This window comes from Anser anser (genome assembly GCF_964211835.1).
Source record: "Anser anser genome assembly, chromosome: 1".
In the NCBI taxonomy this organism is placed as follows: Eukaryota; Metazoa; Chordata; class Aves; order Anseriformes; family Anatidae; genus Anser; species Anser anser.
The window spans coordinates 52275514-52295507 of NC_139720.1; the positions used below are offsets into that span (position 1 = coordinate 52275514).

General features: G+C 36.8%; 1 long non-coding RNA gene across 2 annotated transcripts; it reads right to left on the minus strand.

Annotated features, from left to right (window-relative positions):
* Positions 1–8441: 8441 nt before the first annotated feature.
* On the minus strand, positions 8442–19994 carry LOC310891898. 2 transcript variants are annotated; one of them, XR_014577771.1, is made up of 3 exons: positions 19837–19953; positions 19391–19638; positions 8442–12202 (listed from the first exon to the last, which is right to left on the minus strand). It is a non-coding gene; the product is annotated as an uncharacterized lncRNA (long non-coding RNA). The 2 variants fall into 2 exon arrangements; XR_014577772.1 differs by lacking the exon at positions 8442–12202 and adding an exon at positions 13022–14824 and having other exon boundaries at positions 19837–19994.

A 19994-nucleotide genomic window follows, 5' to 3' on the forward strand; every position in this document is an offset into this window, starting at 1 on the left:
TGGATCCTTCTGCCACAGTCCTAGACCCTGTCCTTTCTTCATGAAAGGTGTTGGGAGCGATGGCAGACAAGGTATCCAGTGCACTCCTTTTACCACCTACCAGCAGTTGTCCTGGTTTAGCTGATGCTGATAGTGAGGTGATCCAACTGTTACCTCTGAAGATCTTACAGCATAGAGAAGGAGAAGTAAAGCATTTTACTACATGGCTCAGGTGGATTAATCATAGCTAGCTAGGAAAAGCTCACTGGAGTCTATCCACTGAACTACTGGTTTTAGACAACAGGAATCCAGAATGACAACTTACCAAAATGAAAGACTACCACAATAGAATTGTTTGTCTATCTGTTTTTCTTTTCTTCTGTTTTTCATTAGTCTTTATGGATTTTAAAAATAACAGCAACACTGACGCTAAGCTGTCATATAATTGTCCCATTTCTGTAGTTTGTAGTTCTGTTTTTTTTTTTTAATTTGTTTTTTCATCGGCAGACATACGTGGATGGTTTGCTTACCTAAAATCTCTCTGTCCATCTGGAGATCTTAACAAAGCTCTGGGACATCTTTCTCTTTGTTCACCATCAGGGGTCAACAACAAACTTCCTCATCTTTGGGGTTTTAAAGCAAAAAAAAATATGCTTACCTAAAGTTGAAATAGGTAAGGTTATAAATAGCTGAGAGGGAGAATCACAGACCATTTAACTGAGGAAGAGTTCTGCTTTTGGTCTCAGTAAGGCAGCATATTTAAAATAGAGTTGAAACAAGTCAAAAATCAGAAATTATGCTGTCTCATGGAGAAAAACCTTAAAAAATCTTGAGTATTAAAACTAAAAACAAAATCAAGAAAATGTTCTCTAGAAAATACCTTCCTAAATTCATTCACAAATTTATTTACAATTGATTTAGGAGTTCAAACGAAATATGAGTTTAACTTCTGAATTTCAAAGAGGAAGATCATAACTTCAGTAGCTTATTATATTTATGTTTTTGAAAGATTGGATGACAGCACACATAATGAATTCTTAGTGTGTTTTTTATCAGTAGTGTTGTGTAAGTCTCTTAATATCTGTGCCTGCAGTAGCTTGATGAGTTTTAATTATCATTCATGTAGTTTCAGTTATAAAGAATAGTACTAGGAAAAGCAATTTAGTAAAAAAAAAAAAAAAAAAAAAAAGCCCCAAACAGTTAAAAAAACATACTATAATGTGCCCACTGACAGATGTGTCATGAGACACATAGTTTCACAATGGTTCAGCATACCATTTCATATTTGACAATTATAACACTTGTAAGTACAGGAAGAGTCTTGTTATTAAACAGATCAAGCAATAACCAGGGATCAGCTGAGTGCCCTCAGGTTAACAAATAACATGATAATACAAACTTTAAAAAGAATCTACATTTAAGTAAAGCTAAGGTCAGAAAAAAAAAATGAAACAAGCACAGACACTTTGAGAAACCAAAGCTGTGGGTCTGAAAAATCACTAGAAATTTCTTGCCTTTTTTTCAACTATTCTTTTTTTAACTCTGTCTTGTGAGCTCAGACAACCAAAGCTCAGATTGTTGCTTTTATATAAGCCTATAAGTCTGATCAGAATTCAGCAGCTAGGTCTTGTCCCTTGAGAGGTACAACCCAGCCAGTGTCCTCAGAGCTCCCTTATCATGTTGGGCTCTTGCCAAGCAAATTTGCAGGTGCAGCCATACACTCACCCAGCACATGAATGATTTGTGTGTGTTTGCAAACTGGATGCTGTGGAGACAAGATCAAGGAGCAGAGTTTTGCATAACAGGACAGAGAAAAGTAGTGAGGTTATGGGTATGCTATGTGCCAAATAAGTGACTTTGTCCTTCCTCCACTTTGCTGCTGCTTTTACCATGGCATTATCATTTTTGGCAAACGAAAAGGGAAAGGAATGAATAATCTCAGATTGAACTCAGGGAGTAAGTAGATGCAAGCCAAGAGTGACAGAGTTCAAATAAGGAAAGGGAAAAATAAAAACAATTATCTCATTTCTAGTTGAAGAATTTTCAATGCTTGAAACAGTTGATATTGTATTTTCTCACTATGAGAGCCAGGCTCTTTCCAGTGGTGCCCAGTGACAGGACAAGAGGCAATGGCACAAATTGAAACACAGGAGGTTCCCCATGAACATCAGGAAGCACTGTTTTACTATGAGGGTGACCAGGCATTGGCACAGGCTACCCACCGAGGCTGTGGAGTCTCCCTCCTTAAAGATCTTCAAATCCACGTGGGACATGGTCCTAGGCAACATGCCCTAGGTGACCCTGATTGAGCAGGGGGGTTGAGTCTGATAACCTTCAGAGGTCCCTTCCAACCTCAGCCATTCTATGATTCTATGAGAGTGAGGAGAACAACAGAAGTTTCCTATGTGACTCAGTACACAGAAGTGGTGAGCACTGGAATAAGATGCAATGATAGCTGGAAGTAAATAAGTAGGTTTAACAGCCAATTTAGAAACTAGTTATAGCTTTAACGCCAGCTTGAACTACCTTAGGTGCTCAAATCTTGTTGCTGTTGCAGTGGAATCAAGTCCATAGCTCTCAGCTTCAGAGCAGTACTCTAATAGCAGGTTATCTGTGAAGAGAAAAGAGGAAGAACATTCTCCATTCATGCATTAAATCTGTTTCTTACTGTGGACATAATCAAAGATTACCTGGGCCATAGAGCCTTAGAGCAGAAGTCAACAATTCTCCCTAGCTCAGCTATTCATCTGAGGGTGAGCCTCCTCCAAAGACTGTTTACCATGTAATATACTGTGAGGGTAAAGATCAGACTAGGCTTTCCTGCTCCTGGGAGTGTCCCAGTCACTGGATGAGACAGTCAAGCTTTCACTTGTTGCCTGTTGCCTGTTGCGGTCCACTGAAACTGGCATTATTTTCTTTCAGAGAATTGCTCTTCCAAAGGCAGAGGTGAAATTTGCCCTCCCACACACTCTTGGAAAACTTAATGAGTTGTGGGTAGGATGCATCTGGAGGATTGGCAGGTTATAATACAACCCTCAGGCAAGTGAGTTTAAGTGCTCTAACCACTGAATTATCATCTACAGCTGCTTTTTAGGAGGAAGAAACAAACTCTGTTCCATCTTTGAAAGAAGTACATAGGCAACTACCTTTAGGAAAGGATTCAGGATCTCTCCCTCCGATGAGGAAGAAAGTGCATTTTGGTAGTGTAAAATAAGGTGATAACACAGCCACTCAGACTTCTGACTTTCCAACATCTTGCTTTGGAGACTTCAGCTGTGAGGGGATCTAAAATGTATCCTTGTGCTGTGCCTCCATGTTTGGATCTGTTCTGACTCATGTCCTACAAGGGTGATAATAATGCACATTATAACAACTAGCCTCACACATTGTATCTTTATCATGAAAAGATTGTATTGTAAGACAGCAAAATAGATTCCTTATACACACTGCAATGACAATTAGTATTTCAGTCTGCTTTCCACGTGCAGATGGCAGTTTTAATTTTGCTTCATCTTCACTTGGTTGACAATGAAATCTTTTGAACTTATCACAGATGTAAAGAAACATGAGATACCGAAAGCCCAAGTAGATTTCTTTTATGTTTAAAGTTAAGCAGATAGTTACAGCAGATAAAGTTGAACAGATAGTTTTCAGAGTAAGAAAATATGCAATCTGTCTGTTATAATAAGAAATTCTGGCAGAGCGCATATACTCTGGAGTGAAAATTTAAGCATAGAAGTGAGTAGTAAAGCTTTCTTTGACTTCAGCATGCTTCAGATTTCACCACACATTTTTTACTCCAAGTACTTTGCTTTAATCTCATCATCCCTCAATGCATGTGTGAGAATGAAATACGTCCAAAAACTTGGTTTATAAACCATTTTAATATATATATAAAAATTTAACATATACAACGATATTCAAGTAAAACGCTAGAATTAGAAGTTTTTTTATTTGTTTGTTTGTTTGTTTGTTTTTTCCCTCTATTCAAAATGTGTCATATTAAATCATTCCATTAACGATAATCTCTTGGATTTATTTTCTCTACAGCCCTTGAATGTTCACGAGATAATTGCTATCTTTATGGAACTGATGGTGTTGCCACACTATAGATTTCCTGTGATGATGACCTACAGCTATAGCCTTACAGTGTCTCCCATTTCCAAGCAAAATCTTAAAGCAGAATTAGTGAGAAAGTTAGCTGTCCTGGGCTGCAGAGGCTGACAAGGGAGTAAGCAATGAAATGACACCTATGAAATACTTATTGGTCAGCTATCATTTACATGAATGCAGTTTAGGTTCCTGACAAATAATGTTAAGCCAGAACTATTCAGATCTCTTTATGCTTTGTTTTTCAAAGGGTTCTTTCTATTTTTCAGAAGAAAAAGAAAAAAGGAAAAAAAAATATAAAAAAGCAGTGATTTAACCTTTCAATTCCTCCTTTGACATTGATTGGACTTCTGTATTTCATACTTACCTACCACTTTGAATTACAGGAATAAAATGTAGTTTTGTTCCAGTATTTGTAATCTGTAGAATGTGTGTGAGCTATTATTCACCAGCAAAGTATAGTCAGAATTAACTTGTATATTTTCCAAGGCAAGAGCTGTTCCTGTGAAGACAAAGAAGCAGTAATGTTCAACAGTTTGAAACAACTTCTCTTACTAAACTGTATTCCCTGTCTGTGCTCAGGTTTTAGGTGTAGCTTGCATCTTAGGAAATTTGTATGTGCTTGGGATCGGGAAAAGATCAACCTCATGCTGGCCCTGCAAGGCAATATAATGCTGGATCCTGGAGAAAACAGTAGCAGTATACCTGCTTCTCCTGAAGCAGCTGGTCAGGAAGTGGGTGGGTGGCAAGGGACAGTAATTTTACTGGCTCCAAGCATGTGAGAATCATGAGTGAGGCCTGAAAATATCATGTGTCTGATGTGAAACTCACTGGATTAAAATTAAAAAAAAAAAAAAAGTTTAAATTTCTTTTTGATTTATGATTTCTGAGCCACCAGACTACACACAGACTATACATTGAAACTTTTTCCACACATGGGCACATGGGGTAGGATTAGAGCAGTACACTGCCATAAATCAAAGACTTAAATTCTCACCTAATCATATAATTTTGGAGCAAGAACTTAAAAAAAATAGCAAATATGATGTTTACAATAATGCAATAGGAACTGACAACATGGAGAGGATGGAGCAACAGGATTCTAGCCAAGCTAAAATGTCAAGAAAAGGGGAAAATTCATCATCACTACAGTACATTGCTATCTCTCAGTAAGAAGGAAAAGTGAAAAGCCATGATTATCAAGCTCAAAGCAATTTCTGCAAGATCAGAAAAAAAAAACAACCACAACAAAACAGTCACTGCTCTCTGCTCTTTGCTACAAGCCAGGTTCCAGATGTTCACCCCTTTCCTCTGCCAGGAACTTTTTGTCCCATGGCTGTAGCAGCAGAAAACAGGTCAGCCATCAGCACCTTCATGCTGAGTTACTGAAGCAAGGGTACATGTCCCATGTCTACACCTGTCTGTCCTCATGGCAGACACAACAAAAACCAGGACATAGAATCTGGAGCCAACACACTTCCTGCTCTCCTTCAGAGGCTGTTCCACCCACTTCAGCTGGAGCAGCAAGCAAAGAACCACTTCTGTACCTCTAACACAGAGCAGAGGAGAGGAAGATATATGCCATATACTCTGCTGTCCTAGTTGCTGAAGTAATTACTTTCAGCAACACAACAGGACAAATTATATTTTACACCTGCAAATTCAACCTGGGGTAGAATTCGCATGAACTTTTTTTGTTTTATCCTTTCCCATGTTTACATGAAAAATACCTGAGAAAACATTATTCATTATTCTAATTTGAGAAATCTTCCTTACTTGATCAATACTAGAAAAAATGTAGTGATAAAATTTTGCTTTTCCTAATGAAAGCTTTATTAAAACAGTATTATCAAAAAGGCTATGGGTTTATTTTAGAAGAATTTTAGTCTGACTGGTGTGAGTTTAAGTATTGCAAAAACACAGGAAAATGTGGTCCTTAGTCCAAAAGATACATAACGTGAAGGTGGATTGAATGTTCAGTACTAGCCCCTAATGAAAGAAAACATAAAATTTCTGGTTCTGAATATTTATGTTTGGATTAAATTGTAATTTGTATCATTTTCTGTTTCGTTCCAGAAAAGGTATATTGCACAAGCATGTGATATTGGTGGTGCTTTACCTGTTTTAGTTCTTGACTGAGCTGTAATGGTTGGTGCATTAGACTGGAGAAGAATCATATTTCTCTTACAGCCTGCCTGTACCTGCAAATGGAAGTTGATGTCTTCACTGTGTGAGGTGGATAATCTTCACGTAGTCATAACAGTAAAGGAGTCATTGGGTTTAAAAAGTAAAATTAGGGATTGAATTCCATAAAAATGAACTTCAGTAGTTATACCCAGGGGATGATATCAATAGCTCAAAAGGTCCATTCCAGGACCTTCTTTGCAAAAGAACACTCCAAAGACAGAAAATGCAGCATAGATTAGATGTAAAAAGAATTGTGGAAAAGCGACAAAATTCAAAGCTAGAAGTATTGTTCTTAGAAAAGGCTTGTGATAGGTTTCTGCATTAAGCTACTAATATCTTATAAGTGGCTTTGCCCAAGGCATTTCTGAAACCCTTCTATAAAAAGAAAATAGGATATATTTATAGAATCATAGAATCATAGAAAATCCAGAGTTGGAAGGGACCAATAAGGATCATCAAGTCCAACTCCTGGCACCACACAGGTCTGCCCAAAAGTTTAGACCATGTGACTAAGTGCACAGTCCAAACGCTTCTTAAATTCAGACAGGCTTGGTGCAGTGACTACTTCACTGGGGATCCTGTTCCAGTGTGCAACCACCCTCTCGGTGAAGAACCTCTTCCTGATGTCCAGCCTAAACTTCCCCTGCCTCAGCTTCACACAGTTCCCACAGGTCCTGTCACTGGTGATAACAGAAAATAGGTCATCTGCCTCTCCACTCCCTCTCGCGAGGAAGTTGTAGACTGCGATGAGGTCCCCCCTCAGCCTCCTCTTCTCCAGGCTGAACAGGCCCAGTGACCTCAGCCACTCCTCATACGTCTTTCCCTCTAGGCCCTTCACCATCTTCGTCGCCCTCCTCTGGACACTCTCCAACAGTTTAATGTCCTTTTTGTACTGTGGTGCCCAGAGCTGCACACAGTACTCAAGGTGAGGCCGCACCAGCGCAGAGTAGTGCGGGACAATCACTTCCCTCGACCAATTAGCAATGCCGTGCTTGATGCACCCCAGGATACGGTTGGCCCTCCTGGCTGCCAGGGCACACTGCTGGCTCATATTCAACTTGCTGTCAACCACAATCCCCAGATCCCTCTCTGCGGGGCTGCTCTCCAGCGTCTCATCGCCCAGTCTGTACGTATAACCATGGTTGCCCTGTCCCAGGTGCAGGACCCGGCACTTGCTTTTGTTAAACTTCATGTGGTTGGTGATCGCCCAGCTCTCCAATCTGTCCAGATCTCTCTGCAAAGCCTTTCCACCCTCATCCGAGTCCACAACTCCTCCAAGTTTAGTGTCGTCGGCAAATTTGCTCAGAACACCTTCTAGTCCTACATCCAAATCATTTATAAAAACATTGAAGAGGACTGGCCCTAAAATGGAGCCTTGAGGGACTCCACTAGTGACCATCCGCTAGCCAGATGTGGCCCCATTTACCACAACCCTTTGAGCCCTGCCCGTCAGCCAATTGCTTACCCATCGTATGATGTTTTTGTTTAGCTGTATGCTGGATATTTTGTCCAGTAGGATCCTATGGGAAACTGTGTCAAAAGCTTTGCTGAAGTCCAAAAAGATCACATCAACTGGTTTCCCTTGATCAACTAGATGGGTGATCTTATCATAAAAGAAATCAAATTTGTTAGGCAGTACCTACCCCTCATGAAGCCATGTTGGCTGGGACCAATGACTGCATTGTCCCCCAGGTGAGCTTCGATAACTTCAAGGAATATTTTACACTGAAGATTATCTCAGATTAATCCTTGAAAGAAATTCTAGTTTAGGAGGCATTTGGACTTGCAATTTGCATCTAAATTACAGATTGATCTAATTCATGTTATGAATCCAAAAGCATAGTTCTAAAAACACTTCAAGTTTTGGAGAAGCACAATAGATTGATCCAAAACAAAATTACCTCTATATTACAATGTTCTTGTTAACTCCATGCAATAATTATTGTAATAATGACTGGAAAAATACAGACTGTTGTGTTACAGAGTAGCTTAAAATTAAAATATATATATATATATCTTCTATATTTCTATTTTCTATACCTTCCATATAGATATATTCTAGACAGATAATAGATATCTTCTCCATTTTGTTTCATAACAACACAAATCAGGAAAATAGTGTTACCAAAAAAAAAAAAAGTGTCTCACTGAGGAAGAAAGAATGAATTTTTAACCCAATAGTTTCTTAAAGATTCAGCAAACCTGTTTCCGAATATGAAAGTGGTGGGGGTGTCATGATCTTTTTTGTTGTGTCTGTACTTTTGGCAGACATTTTAGGCACTGCTTGGGACCGGGGGACTGCATACACATACTATTTCCCAAGCTCTTTTACCCTTCCTTCATCTCCAAAGAGTTATTTGTTATTTTTACCCTTTCCTAACCAGTATTAACTTGTTCCAATGTTGTGAATGATAACCTCCTCAACCCCAAATTTTTCTTATGCTATTCCAAGAATATTCCTTACATAGTTCATGAGTTTCTCTCTTCATATGTTTTCTTTAGAGCACTTCATGAGCCATCAGCTTTCATCCCATGCTATGCTCTTCCATTGAAATACCTGAGCTCTTTACTAAGACAAGAAGTACCCCTGGAGATCTATTAGAGTCATGGAGTGGAGCAGCAGGACAGGGAAAGAAAATATAACAGCAGTTTCTCAGATATTACAAATTATCTGTCTTAATCAAATATACAAATCACTAAATGAACTGAGAAGAGTGTCCCCATGTTTGTTTTCACACACTTAAATCTCATTGTGTTCTGTGCATTCATGGTGGTTTTTCTAAAGGAACATTTAATTTTCAATTAGATTCATGGAATTTCAGTCAATTTTAACCATAACTCCTGAGTAGAGAATTATAATTGTGTTAATCCCGGACATTAATCCCCTCTTTAATACTTTTGCTGGGAAGGTCATTTAAAAATTTACGTAGTTTGCATTTATGTTGTGAGCCACATCTCAGGTTATTGACCGGTTAATACTTCTCAAGTCTTAAACATGCATGAAATGTAATAGTCACCTTTTACAAAGCAATCTCTTTCACAGTCCTCCGTTTTTTCCCAAGATTTGTTCTTATTCCTTTAATAGGATTATAATCTGCAACACATTATCTGAATTTTTAACTGCTATGACCCTTGAAAATGTCTGGGTTCATCAATATTGTCCAACTTTGTACCAATTCCTGAGTAGGATGAGTGGGCTCAACTAGTTAATTGTGTCATTACTAATATAAGCAATACTATTCAAGCATGGTTTAAGTGTGGGTGTGTATGGATTATAAGTGTATAATATGAATTTGAACTTGTTTCTTAAGGATACTGAGTATCTTTAATCACTGCTGCTTTCAGTGAGATTTGAGAGTGCAGAGGAGCCTTGAAGAATTACCTTATCGCGCTTCAGAATCAGAACTTTTAGTTCCTAAATTACCAATTTCTTAGATTCATAAATCTAATACAGAAACTGTGAGTCTGATCTTTATAAGTTCTTCATAGAATTTGTTAAAATTTCGTCTCCTTATTCATATGGATAGATCATTCTTATATGTATGAACATGGATGAAAAGCAAATAAATACAAACAAATAAAGCAACACCAAACACAACTTGCCTATAAAAACATTATAAAACAAACAAACAAACAAACAAACAAACAAAAAACACTGTGTAGGCCTTGGTCAGTTACCCAATTGCACTATATGATTTTATGTTGTCATGCATTGTATTGGCACAAGTCTTTTTTTCAATATTTAGGTTTACTGGAAGTTTATTAACTTAAAATATTTCAAATGAGGACAAATTTCAACATTTTTGTTCATTGGCAACAAAAAACAAAAGATCAATAAATGAATTTTAAAAGGTTGTAAAATATTTTTGAGAGGTCTTTTTAAAAATTTCACAATGCGTTGCATCCCAGGAAACTATTCTTGGTTGAATATTAGGGTTAGAAGAGTAGCATTTTAGATACATTTTCTATAGAAACTTGATTTATATGTCTTAGGGCAATAAATACACATACACACTTGCATAGGCATACATATAGACATATAAAATGGTTTTATTTTCTGGACTAACCATATTAAGTCTATTCTGTCACTCATGAACGTGCTATAGAATATATCTAAGAGCTAACAAATACTAAAAAAACATGTTTTGTGTCATCATATCTATTGAAGGAAGGCATGGATCTTCTTTTGTTCTGTATTAAAAGTAAATGCGCTCTTTACTTCTACTGTATTTGGAAAATTGTTTTAGAAACCTCTGTCTAACCTACATCCAAAACTTATTTCTGTCTGTTGGTCTTATGCCCATGAGCTTTAGATAATAGCTCACTGGCTTCTCACTGTACTGGAAAAAATTAAACTAGTAAATATAATAGACCCAGAGATTTTTTTTTCCCTGTTTTCTTTTCCTGAACTACTTTTTTTTTTTTTTTTTTTTTTTTCCTGAAAGTTAAAAAGTGTTCCTGAAAAGACAACTGAGCTAGAGGATGCCAGGAGTTGCATGAAGAGACATACTTTCCTATACCTTTTTTTTTTTTTTCTTTTCACCCTTTATCAAATCTGCAGTATACTGATTTTTCAGTTAAACCAACTAAAATAAGATGTAGGACCTGAAATCCCAATGGAACTACTTGTCTCTGATATCTGACAGTTGAAAACAACTACTTGTGTATTCAAAATTAAGCACAAGAACTAGGAGGTTGAATCAGAGCTTTAATTATATTTGCTGACCAGAGGTATTTATTTAAACTGACTGCCTAAAAAGAACATTTGGAAATCAAGGCTATATATAGTGAAACAAAGCCACTTCAGTAAAAAATTGGAACACGCTGCCCAAGATGTTGTGAGATCTCCAGTCTTTGAGATTTTCAGAACTCATCTGGACAAGATCCTGAACTACCTTAGCTAACTTCAGTGTTAGCCTTGCTTCAGGAAGCACTGTGAACCTCCTATAGTCCCTTCCAGCCAACATTTTCTTATGATTCTATGGTTAGAGTGGGAAAAAAGTTAAATCCAGTCAAAATATTTTGAAAAGAGGATACGCATTGTTACTGTATACAGAAATTTCAAAGAATTTACATTGTTTTAAAGATATATTAAAGCTATGACATATAACAGATATGACAAATGAGAATAAACTTGAAGACATAAATCAACAATCAGTTTCTTTCTGTAAATTAAAAGATGTTCAGGAAATTTTCTAATACATTTGGACATTTTAAATATACATATTTTATTTGATGTTTATTTAAAAATATTCCTAACAATCAACTTCTATGTTAAATCTAGGTAACCATCCATGTGGATAGAAAAAAAACCTCCACCACTAGAAAACCCCTAGTAGATACCAGGCTATTTATTCTGAGAACTCTCAGTATGTCTTTAAACTACCTAAATAAAAGATGACATTTCAAATGGGATCCATTTCATAACGAAAAACATAAACACCCTTTTTGGAGACTTATGATTCAATTCCTTGCACAAATGGTCAGATAAATTCTTCTTTTTGTCTTTTCTGATCTCCACTGTATCAATAGAAGCACACACATAAGTTAATATTTCATCATATTTAGACTTAAAAAGGAAAAAGAATTGTGAAACATACAGCCAGTAATCCAGAAGATGGTTCATATATCATTAAATGACTATTCTGCAGCTTGCCAGTCATATACCAAATATCAGTGTCATGATTCCCTGCCCAGTCCCAGCCATGCTACAAACAAAATCACAGGGTAACACAGCTCCAGAAGCCAGACAATCAGCACATATGCGTTCCATTCTTACAGCACTATATATCTACATTTCCCTCTTGCACTGGAGATTGAAGGGAAGATATTAGTGATCAGCTTTGCCTCTTTTGAAGAGACCACCTAGGTGGGGAAATTCCCACCAACACTGAGTCCTCCACTCCAGGTCTCCTTATGTCACTTTCTGAAAAAAAAAAAAAAAAAAAAAGTTCTTGATCTTTCTGACAGTCATGTATGCATGCACTAAATCTCCCAATATCAAACTCTCTGAAGCTGTGTGGGACAACATGGAACTACCTCTGAGAAATTATTTTTAGCCATTTCTATGTTCTGAATGAAAGTGTCTGTGTAATAAAGTTAACCTCTGAATTTCTTATTGACATAGAGTGGTATTGTGACTTATGGAAAACCCAAGTACTGTGAAAAACACCGATTTCTTTCATATTGAATTAACCTCTGACAGTTACATGTCAAATGGGCACATAGAATAAATAGCTACCATTATTCCATAAAAACAGGCAAAACCCAGCTGTGACTGTTGCAGAGCTATGTAAAAAGTGGTGTCTGAATTAAAAGTCTGGGAATTGCTCAAATGTTTCTTAGTCTTCTATAATTTAATTATCTGATACAACATAAGGTAGTTGCTAATGAAATTACAATGATTTTTTTTCTGAAGAGTGACAAGATTTTAGGCAAGAATTTTACAATTCGTAAGCTTGCAATGTGTTTCTAAAGCTCTATCTCAATCAGTGGAGACTGTTTTCCCTTTCTGTCTCCTTACTGTTCTCTCAAAGTTACAGGTAAGAGTGAAAGATATTTTATGCTTTTTTACTTATCAAAGAAGTTTTAAGACTCCACTTCCCAAGAAAAACAGAAGCTTTATGCTGAAATTAAAACTATTTATTTCAGTAACAGTTAGAAATTCTTTTTATTTCTCCCATTTGCATAACATTATTACCACTTTTGGAAACGAGTAGTGTTAAATGCTGTGGACTAGTTCCACATGAGAAATATACTATGCTTTCCTGACTGTAATGAACTAGTGTTTTAAAATTTTCCTTGTGAACAAAACAAGTGAATGATAAATGCCCAGCTTTGCTCTTATATATTTTTTTTAATTACCTATAAGCCCTTGAACACTCACTTCTTTCCATTAGATTCTCCTGTGCTCACTGAATTCTTTGGTGTGTACATGATCTAAGTCAGCCAGCCAGGAGCAAGTGACCATGCTTCGTCAGAGATGCAGTTAATGCCAGCCTTTTCCCACTGCCTGGCTTAGAGCAATGGGTGTATCTCTGTTACAGCCACTGAGGGCTCACTAGTTACTCACTAGTTGCTTCAAGAGAGAACTCCAACATTTAGAACTACTGTGCTGTCAGGAAAATGATATAAGGCAAAAGGATAAATCTAGACTGCAATCATCTACACTACCTACTTTCCAAGAAATTTTATCATTCTATGCACTTAAAATCATTGTTTGCCTGCTAGTTCTCTAGTGTATAATTTTCTACATCTATGCAACAAGTAAAAATATGCTATTGAAGGGCTTAGGTCATGTCTCCAAGCTAATAATCTCTATGATACACATGGAAGCACACATCCAACATTATTCTGCTCTCTTTTGTGGAGAAAAAATGAGTTAGTTGCAGTTTATAGGAAAAATCATTCATCTCATTAATTATGCTTATTCATTCAGAATCATGTCTGCCAGGGGAGATGACCACCTTTGGATGACATTAGAACAATTAGAGATCAGTTATGGACCCAAGGCAAAATTAACTCTGTTGTGAAGAGGTAGGTGTTTTTATGTTTTGGGACAGGGACTGTGATATTTGGGACAGGGACCAAAATTTCAGGTATAGTAGTAACTGGCTATATGGTTGGTATCTTACCCAGTGATTCTGGAAGATTTGTCAAATATATAACAAGACTTAGTTAAAGTAGTTAGTGGCATGTTATGTTATCACTGTACTATAAAGAGCGACCAGTCTGAGTGCTGGAAACAGAAACAAACACAAAGGGCACATTTGTAAAGAAAATCTGTTCATGACTTATGGTATGTTTGTATAATATTAAAAAAATCCTATTGTAATAAGCACAATTGAAGGCTAGTAGAAAAAAATATACCTAATCTATAGGAAAGGATATAGAGATAACCTGTGGAGTCCATTGTTATGCTAATCTTGATGCACAAATTTTCTGTACAAATCGGGATGCAGCTTTGCACTGTTCTCTGGTTGACACAAATAGGAGACATCATTGTTTACTTGCTACTTTTTGTTTGTAATCCCAAGCAATCCGAATGTTCTGAAGTCACTCTTAAGAGTAAGCTAATTCAGTAAATAACTAGTTCACACCACCTGGGCTTGACATAATTCTGTTGTATAAGCAAATTAATTATCTTCTGAGTTATTACAGTCAGCTGTATCTTACTACTGTATGTTTCTCTTTGGAAAAGGGTCATGGAAATGAATCTCACAAAGCCACTTAATTGCATCTCTATAATAAAGTAGTAGGAGCAGCTGCTGAATAGCTGATATCTTTACATCCTAATGAAGTACCACGTTGTAGCCAAGCTTTATTCACTTGGAGAATAATGTTATCCATCGATAAATCACTTAGTAAGTTTTTAGAAATATTATTTCTCCTTTTCTAGATAATCCTAACAATATCAGTTAAAGCACAGTCTTGCCTTAGAATCACAGTGAAAATTTTAGTGCTGTGTCAGGTCAGAAAATGATAATGCTTGAAACTTTTCCGAAAGGATATTATGAAGATGCAACATCGTAAGGTCAGCTACAGTTCTCTAGGTGAAAGAAAGAACATTAAAGGCAAAAAAAAAAAAAAAAAGAGAGAATAACAAAACTTCAAAACCTTATTTTTACTGTATTTATTCTACATTCTTAAGTTCTTAGCTTTGGAGGAGTGATTACTTCCACTTAGAAAAGGAATAAATGTTAACTTGTTTATTTTCTGGAGGTGTACAAAGAACTTTGCAAAGGAACATCTCAACATTTTCAAAAATAAAAATGTGAATTTTTCCACTGAGAAAGATCATAATTATATAATACTTGCATAGTTCAATGTTACTCTCATGTTTGTTTGTTTGTTTAAAAAAAAATAAAATGCTAGTTTGGGATAAAAATATGTATAGATTTACAGAATAAGTATACCACTGAGCCCTCTGCCTGGATACTGCTGTATCTTAAAACATATCTAAGATGATACAGAGATGTATCAGAATGATGTCACAAGATAAAATAGTAGGGCTGGCACTGTGAGGACCAGATGGTCAGTGATCACAAGGCAGTAGTAGAACAACAGGTGATAAGAAGAATCAAAAGAGACACCAACTGAGAGGAAAGTAGAAATTTTCAGCTTCTACACTACCTACTATTTCATCAAAAGGGTTGCAAAAATGTCAGGGAAAACACTCAAGGTACCTCCATAGCCTGGTGGTTATGTCTGGGATAAGTGTTTGAGATTTGTCTTGCAAAAGTAGAGTGGAGTGGAGTACAGAACTGAAAAACTGTAGTGAAGATATTCTTAAGATTAAATGAGGTTACTGCTTAAGCAAACTGGGGTCAGTCAACAGGAGTATCAGAAATGCCAATTTTAATCAGAAATATTCACGTCAAATTGAATTTGCAGTTCTTGCATGGTGAGAAGTGATTCTCACTGGGTGAACCTCCATGTTATCCATAAAGTAAAATAAATCAGTTTCCTATGTAGTACACATTTCTAATCAGACATAAAACCATTCTGAACACTTGAGTTTGACTTCTGATAACATTTAGGGGTAAGCTACATTTTTAAAAAGTTATTTGCTCTATAGTAGAATATATTTTAACAGTGAAAATTGAAAAGAAAAAGTGTTTCTTTCTTCCGTTGTCACTCAAAGCAATGAGAACTGGATTTCAATTTCCTCAAGGAAAAAAGTCTTATACATTTATACATGTGTGCACTTCTGGGTGTATGCAGGCACATTCCATACTGTTAACTTTGAATCCATTACTTAATATCAAATACAAAAGAGAGATGGTGTCCTCAAGTTTTATGTTCATAAAAAAATCAAATATTATGAAGATAAGCAACTTGCACAGAGGAAATCCCCTCAAGATTAAGAGCTATTGCTCCTAATTAGATACCAAAGAATCTAATGCCCATCCACAAATACATAAGAAAATGGACTCCATAATTTTCATTCAGATAAAATATTAAGCATTACAGGGCCATCAGACAATACTTGTGAACAAATCCAGAAGTGCTGCTCTCTTTATTCTCCCTTTCTCCACCACTGCTTAGCAGCATGAATACAATATCAAAATCAGAAAATTAATGCAGACTAAATATAGGTAGCATTTTTACTACTTGGGAGTGGTATCAAAAGAAGTGGTTGGATATAAAAACAGCATAAAAAGTGCTCTAAAAGATACTTACAATTAAAACAAAACAAAACAAATCAAAACCTCCATTTAGCAATACGGAAAGTTTTTCACCCTCCTTCCATCTCACTTTTCATCCTCTATAGATGATAGCCTCGGGGTAGTTAAAGGGCATGTTTCTCATTGGCAGGGACAATGAGAGATTCTCATAAGGCTTTCTCATGAGGATTTCTTTGCTCTTTTACAGAGGCTGTGTTAAGGGTGGACAGAGAACTACTAGAATGAGACAAAGCTACAATATATAGCTGTACAGATATTTCACCAATTACTGATCTGAACAGTATAGCCTGTCAAATTGGTTTGACACAAGATTATGAAAATAATAAGTTGATTTACAGAATCACAAAACTGTAGGGGTTGGAAGGGAGCCCAGAACTGGACACAGTACTCCAGGTGAGGCCTGACAAGGGCAGAGTAGAGGGGGAGGATCACCTCCCTTGACCTGGTGGCCACGCTCCTTTTAATGCACGCCAGGATCCCATTGGCCTTCTTGGCCACCAGGGCACACTGCTGGCTCATGGTCAACCTGTCATCCACCAGGACCCCCAGGTCCTTCACAGTGCTCCTCTCCAGCAGGTCATCCCCTAGCCTGTACTGATACATGCGGTTGTTCCTTCCCAGGTGTAGGACTCTACACTTGCTTTTGTTAAACCTCATTTGATTTCTTCCTGCCCAGCTCTCCAGCCTGTCCAGGTCCCGCTGAATGGCAGCACAGCCTTCTGGCGTGTTGGCCACTTCTCCCAGCTTTGTACCATTGGCGTACTTGCTGAGGGGGGGACACTATTCCCTCATCAAGTTTGTTGATGAAGATGTTGAACAAGACCGGACCCAGCACTGACCCCTGGGGAACACCGCTAGTGCCCCTGGGGAGCAGCACTAGTACCACTGGGGAACACTGCTACTGAAAAAAAATAATAAATAAAACTGCTTTAACTTCTTTTCTAAAACTGCTAACCCTGCTTAACTCTGCTGCACCTTCAAAAAAGAAAAAAAATATCAGAAATTTTGAGAGTACATTGAAATTTTTACAGAACATGCAAAGAAAAATAATGCAGATTTTTGATACCTAGTCTTGTGTATCTAGGGAAAAGGTAGAAACACTAAGGTGAAATCAGGATTCTGGGTGTTGCGCTCTTTTTTCTCTCTACTTATTTATATATTTATTTATTTGTTTATTTATTCATTTTATATAAACCCATAATTTACTATAGCTCCAGTTCTTAAGTCCCCCCAAATATTTGGCATGAGCTGCTCATAAATAATGACTGTTATGGTTATAGCCTTCAAATCTACTAGCTTGCACTTTGCCTATATAAATACAAATCACAATTATGTTATGTTGTTGGGCCAAGATCCCCTGCAGTTTTAAATTCCTGAGCTATGAGAAACAAATTCAGAATGCATGTCAGGGAATGCTCAGGTTCTTTCCTTGTATATTATTTAATCTGTAGGTTTTCCAACAAAACAGGCTAAACAATAGATGCTTTAACAATACCATTTTGACAAGCAATAGACACTTCAAATGTCTTTGGTTATTGTTCATTCATGTCAAAAGTTATTTTTCAATGAAAGAACACTCCAAAGGTACACAACGACACACAACATAAGCCAAATATCAGGACTCAAAAGAAATTTTGGAGTTGATCAAAATATTATCTATATGAAACACTAATAACAGCTTAGATTTCATTTAAGGATATGAAAATACAGAAACAAGAAGGTCATGAATAAAAAAAATGGAAGCTGCCTGTCATGTAAATGTGCCAAGAAACGCAAGCATATTTGACACCTTTCTTTTGTTTTAGTTCTTTGTATAGAATAGGTACTTGCATATTTACACATATACCTGTATGTGCATTCATATACATGTATACATATATATATATATGTAAGTGTTGTTGTCCATTGTAATTAATTCAGTCTCCCCTTGATAAACTATGCAGAACTTTTAAAACTATTGCATTTATTGCAATCATATGCAGTTTTTCTTCCTTCATGACTTCCCCAATCATGTGGTACTGTGAAGCAGGGAAAACGTTACCAAGAGTGGTGATGGTATTTTAAATCAAAGTACACCTTCGGACTCCCCTTTTGCTTCTCTGAAATCTCTGATCTTCCAACAATCAAGAGAGCAATCTAGATATAAGATATTCAAACATTCACAGATTTAAGCTGCATAATATGACTGTGATTGGATGTGGATGTGAAGGAATAAAGCTATAATCATCCCATTTCAAATTGGCATCTCAATTTCAGTGTAACCAGCCATTTGTAAGTATGTAACTAGCTAACTGGCTGAATATGCAGCATCCAAATTTCTCTTACAAGTCATTTCCAGTAATGATGGCAACAAGAAAGCAAGTCTAATAGGGACTATTAGACTACCAGTTTAGAATGTAATGGATGGCTTTTCACATCATGAATATTTAGTTTAAGTATAAAATAACACTCGTTTTGCATAGTTACTTTGCACACTTTAAGTACTAAGCCAGGTTTGTTTCATTTCTTGAATCTCTGCATTTAATGAAGAATTAGATTTAACAAAGTAGTTTATTTTTATGCAGACTTTCTATTTAGAAATCAAGTTTTGAATGAGGCACTTAAACTTCCTAAAAAGAGAAAGAAGAATTATGTTTCAGAAAGGACAAGACACTGGGAAAGGGCCAGTCTGTGTAGAACACTCAAGAGCAATACCTTTGAGAATGATTAGCAAATGAAGAGTCTGATCAAGGGTTGCTGGAGGGTACTTTACTTTCAAAAACTCCAAGTGACTGCATCTGAACTATGGCAGACACAACTTTCAGCTCTTTTATGTGGCTGTGGGGCTTACTAATGGAGACAGAGAGAGAGAGAGAGAGGACAGACAGAAAGAGAAAGAAGAGAAATGGAGTAGGTGTCTTTTACATCTCTGCTAGAAAGTGTCCCACCTGGGTTGAAAATTCTTCTCAAGTAAGAGAGTTTCAAAGACATAAAGCTCTCCTCATGATTTGGCAGCAAGGCCACACATCCAAAGAACAATGATTATCACATGTTTAGATCCCATTTTTCTTTCTCTGTTCTTTGCCAGTATTAAAATTCATGAGGTAAGTGGAAGACAGTCTTGATACCCTAAGCTGGTGGCCAGGACATGAACAGTGTTGGAATATTTTCTGAGTTCCTTCTTCTAAGACTGTTTCTGTAACAGATACAAACAGATAACAGTTTTAAAGCAAACAGATGACTCACAGTCTCCATTCTCAGGTGGATGCTCTGCTAAAAACAAACAAACAAACAAACAAAACAACGACAATGACAACAACAAAAATCTAACTTCTGCTTTTCCCCACAGAAGTAAAATGGAGGCAGTATATGCAAGGAGTACCCCTTCACATACCTGTTTTATTTCTGTTCCCTCAAATAACCTATAGCTTCGTTCATACATGACTCTCTTGAAGGTAGGTGGTGTGGGTTTGCATCCCTCAGGCTAAGGGGTGTGCTCAATCTAGATTGACTGTTTCCTGCTTAAATGCTGAAATCTCTATGGCTACTGCC